This window comes from Arachis hypogaea, chromosome 16 (genome assembly GCF_003086295.3).
Source record: "Arachis hypogaea cultivar Tifrunner chromosome 16, arahy.Tifrunner.gnm2.J5K5, whole genome shotgun sequence".
NCBI classification, from domain to species: domain Eukaryota; kingdom Viridiplantae; phylum Streptophyta; class Magnoliopsida; order Fabales; family Fabaceae; genus Arachis; species Arachis hypogaea.
Window position 1 is genome coordinate 90,515,031 of NC_092051.1, and position 5,217 is coordinate 90,520,247.

The 5,217-nt window shown below is 36.5% G+C and overlaps 1 non-coding gene across 1 annotated transcript; it reads left to right on the top strand.

Moving 5' to 3' along the window:
* Positions 1-431: 431 nt before the first annotated feature.
* On the top strand, positions 432-539 carry LOC112760981 (small nucleolar RNA R71). The gene has a single exon (XR_003181392.1). It is a non-coding gene; the product is annotated as a small nucleolar RNA R71 (small nucleolar RNA).
* The last annotated feature ends 4,678 nt before the right edge of the window (positions 540-5,217 follow it).

A 5,217-nucleotide genomic window follows, 5' to 3' on the forward strand; every position in this document is an offset into this window, starting at 1 on the left:
TGATTTCTCCATGTTGAGTTATAGGTGTTTCCATAAGGTTCACCTAAGTAATTTACCTCTGCTATTGCAGGGTTCTCAGGATCATAAGCTTCTTCTTCAGAAGATGCCTCTTGAGTACTGTTGGATGCAGCTTGCATTCCATGCAGACTCTGAGAAATCATATTGACTTGCTGAGTCAATATTTTATTCTGAGCCAATATGGCATTCAGAGTATCAACCTCAAGAACTCCCTTCTTCATAGGCGTCCCATTACTCACAGCATTCCTTTCAGAAGTGTACATGAACTGGTTATTAGCAACCATGTCAATGAGTTCTTGAGCTTCTGCAGGCGTTTTCTTTAGGTGAATGGATCCACCTGCAGAAGTGTCCAGTGACATCTTTGATAGCTCAGATAAACCATCATAGAATATATCCAGGATGGTCCATTCTGAAAGCATGTCAGAAGGACACTTTTTGGTCAACTGTTTGTATCTTTCCCAAGCTTCATAGAGGGATTCACCTTCTTTCTGTCTGAAGGTTTGAACATCAGCTCTAAGCTTGCTCAGCTTTTGAGGAGGAAAGTACTTGGCTAAGAAAGTCGTGACCAGCTTATCCCAAGAGTTTAGGCTGTCTTTGGGTTGAGAATCCAACCATAATCTAGCTCTGTCTCTTACAGCAAAAGGGAAAAGCATGAGCCTGTAGACTTCAGGATCTACTCTATTAGTCTTAACTGTATCACATATCTGCAAGAATTCAGTTAAGAACTGAAAAGGATCTTCAGATGGAAGTCCATGAAACTTGCAGTTCTGCTGCATCAGAGAAACTAACTGAGGTTTCAGCTCAAAGTTGTTTGCTCCAATGGCAGGAATGGAGATGCTTCTTCCATGTATATTGGAATTAGGTGCAGTGAAGTCACCAAGCATTCTCCTTGCATTGTTGTTGGGTTCGGCTGCCATCTCCTTTACTTGTTCGAAATTTTCAATCAAGTTGTCTCTGGATTGTTGTAATTTAGCTTCTCTTAATTTTCTCTTCAGAGTCCTTTCAGGTTCTGGATCAGCTTCAACAAGAATGCTTTTTTCTCTGTCCCTGCTCATAAGAAAGAGGAGAGAAAAAGAAAAGAAGAGGAATCCTCTATGTCACAGTAAAGAGGTTCCTTATTGTTAGTAGAAAAGAAGAAGAAATTCGAACATAGATAGAAGAGGGGGTTCGAATTTGGTGATGAAGTGAGGAAGAGATGTTAGTTAATGAATGAATAAATAGAATAGGATGAGAGAGAAGGAGGGAATTTTCGAAAATTAATTTTGAAAAGGAGTTAGTGAATTTTTTTTTGAAAACAGTTTTTTTGAAAAAAGTTAGTGATTTTCGAAAATTAAGATTTAAAAAATAAAATAATTAATAAATAAAAAAAGAAATTTTGAAAAAGGGGGAAGATATTTTCGAAAATGAGAGAGAGAGAGTTAGTTAGGTGGTTTTGAAAAAGTTAAGAAACAAACAAAAAGTTAGTTAGTTAGTTGAAACAAATTTTGAAAAGATAGGAAGTTAGGAAGTTAGAGAAGATATTTTGAAATCAAATTTTTGAAAAAGATAAGATAAGAAGATATTTTGGAAATTAATTTTGAAAAAGATTTGATTTTTAAAATCTCAATTAATGACTTGATTCATAAGAAATCACAAGATATGATTCTAGAACTTAAAGTTTGAATCTTTCTTAACAAGCAAGTAACAAACTTCAAATTTTTGAATCAAAACATTAATTGATTATGTTATTTTCGAAAATTTGGTATAAAAATAAGAAAAAGATTTTTGAAAAATATTTTTGGAATTTTCGAAAATAACTAAGAATTTTGAAAAAGATTTGATTGTTGAAAAAGATTTTGAAAAAGATAAGATTTTCAAATTGAAAATTTGATTTGACTCATAAGAAACAACTTGATTTTAAAAATTTTTGAAAAAAGTCAACTCAAATTTTCGAATTTCATGAGAGAAAAAGGGAAAGATATTTTTTTGATTTTTGAATTTTTATGATGCAAGAGGAAAACACTAAAAGGATGCAATGCATGAAATTTTTAGATCAAAACAATGAATGCATGCAAGAAGGCTATGAATGTCAAGATGAACACCAAGAACACTATGAATGTCATGATGAACATCAAGAACATATTTTTGAAAAATTTTTAATGCAAAGAAAACATGCAAGACACCAAACTTAGAATTTTTTAATGCTTAGGCACTAAGAATTCAAGAATGCATATGATAAACATGAAAAGACACAAAACAAAAAATCATCAAGATCATACAAGAAGACTTACCAAGAACAACTTGAAGATCATGAAGAACACTATGAATGCATGATATTTTCGAAAAATGCTAGATGCATATGCAAGTGACACCAAACTTATGATATGACTCAAGACTCAAACAAGAAACAGAAAAATATTTTTGATTTTTATGATTTTCTAATTTTTTTTTTTTGGATTTTTCGAAAATTATTTGAAAAAGAAAAATAAGGATTCCAAAATTTTTAATATGAATTCCAGGAATCTTGCCATGTTAGTCTAAAGCTTCAGTCCAGGAATTAGACATGGCTCACTAGCCAGCCAAGCTTTCAATGAAAGCTCCAGTCCAAAACACTAGACATGGCCAATGGCCAGCCAAGCTTCAGCATTTAACATCAGAGTATATTGATCTTGATAACAAATTGCTGCTCATCATTTACCAAGTATGTAACTTACCTCTGATAGTTTGGAAGCCTCAGTCCAAAAGAATTTAGACATGGCTTTACAGCCAGCCAGGCTTCACATGCTTCATGAAACACTAGAATTCATTCTAAAAAATTCTGAAGAAAAATATTTTATTTTTGAAAACATTTTTATTTTTTTTGAAAACAGATGAGAGATTTTTGAAAATCTTTTTGAAAGATTTTTGAAAAGAAAACGAAAAGAAAGTTACCCAATATGAGCAACAAGATGAACCGTCAGTTGTCCAAACTCAAACAATCCCCGGCAACGGCGCCAAAAACTTGGTGCACGAAATTGTGATGTCCAGGCTCAAACAATCCCTGGCAACGTGAGCAACTTGGTGCGCTGATCTCAATACATAATTGTCACAACTTCGATACAACTAACCAGCAAGTGCACTGGGTCGTCCAAGTAATACCTTACGTGAGTAAGGGTCGAATCCCACAGAGATTGTTGGTATGAAGCAAGCTATGGTCACCTTGTATATCTCAGTCAGGCAGATATAAAGTGATAATGGTGTTCTCGAATATTATATAATAAAATAGGGATAGAGATACTTATGTAATTCATTGGTAGGAATTTCAGATAAGTGAATGGAGATGCTTTTCGTCCCTCTGAACCTCTGCTTTCCTGCTATCTTCACCCAGTCAGTCTTACTCCTTTCCATGGCTGGCTTTATGTGATACATCACCACTGTCAACGGCTACTTTCGGTCATCTCACGGGAAAATGATCCAATGCCCTGTCACGGCACGGCTAATCGTCTGGAGGCATCACCCTTGCCAATGGCTTCATCTTATCCTCTCAGTGAATAATATGCTCACGCACCCTGTCACGGCACGGCTATTCATCTGTCGGTTCTCGATCATGCTGGAATAGGATTTACTATCCTTTTGCGTCTGTCACTAACGCCCTGCAATCGTGAGTTAGGAGCTCGTCACAGTCATTCAATCCTTGAATCCTACTCGGAATACCACAGACAAGATTTAGACCTTCCGGATTCTCTTGAATGCCGCCATCATTCTAGCTTATGCCACGAAGATTCTGGTTAGGAGATCTAAGAGATACTCATTCTAGCTTAATTCATGTAGAACAGAAGTGTTTGTCAGGCACGCGTTCATAAGGGAGAAGGATGATGAGCGTCACACATAATCATCACCTTCATCACGTTCTTGGGTGCGAATGGATATCATAGAAGAGAAATAAGAAGAATTGAATAGAAAATTGTAGTACTTTGCATTAATCTTTGAGGAACAGCAGAGCTCCACACCTTAATCTATGGAGTGTAGAAACTCTACCGTTGAAAATACATAAGTGAAAGGTCCAGGCATGGCCGAGATGGCCAGCCCCCTAAAACGTGATCACAGGATCAAAATACAATCCAGGATGGTCTAAAAGACGCCTAATACAATAGTAAGAGGTCCTATTTATAATAAACTAGCTACTAGGGTTTACATGAGTAAGTAATTGATGCATAAATCCACTTCCGGGGCCCACTTGGTGTGTGTTTGGGCTGAGCCTGAGTGTTGCACGTGTAGAGGCCACTTGTGGAGTTGAACGCCAGTTTCTGTGCCAGTTTGGGCGTTCAACTCTGGTTTTGGATCCTTTTCTGGCGCTGGACGCCAAGTTTGGTCAGAGAGCTGGCGTTGAACGCCAGTTTACGTCGTGTATTCTTGGCCAAAGTATGGACTATTATACATTTCTGGAAAGCCCTGGATGTCTACTTTCCAACGCAATTCGAAGCGCGCCATTTCGAGTTCTGTAACTCCAGAAAATCTACTTTGAGTGCAGGGAGGTCAGAATCCAACAGCATCAGCAGTCCTTCTTCAACTTCTGAATCTGATTTCAGCTCAAGTCCCTCAATTTCAGCCAGAAAATACCTGAAATCACAGAAAAACACACAAACTCATAGTAAAGTCCAGAAATGTGAATTTAACATAAAAACTAATGAAAACATCCCTAAAAGTAACTAGATCCTACTAAAAACATACTAAAAACAGTGTCAAAAAGCGTATAAATTATCCGCTCATCAATACCCATCAAAATCAATATAAGAAAAATGTAAGAGACTGACAAATTAACAAAAAAATAAGTATTACTTACAAATAAAAATGTGAAGAAGAAAACTTAAGTATACATATGTACATATTAAGCAATAAATTGCTTAGGATGACCAATCAGAATCAGAATCTCCAATGAAGTCTGCCTCATATTCTTGGGCAGAAGTCACTTGGGGAACCGTTTCAATAACCGTGGGTCGTAAATCAGTCCTCTCCAGAATAAGTTCACCATTATCAGCTGGTATGGCAGGGCTCATTATACGCTCGTGTTGTTCACTATAGTGTGTTTGACGGGCCTCAGACTCAGATTCATCGCTTGTTTTAAATAAGTCTCTTGGGACAGTTTTCATAACATAATGTTTGTTATGTTCATATGGATCTTGCACATAAAAACACTGATGTGCTTGAGATGCTAGTATAAAAGGTTCATCCTGGAAGCAT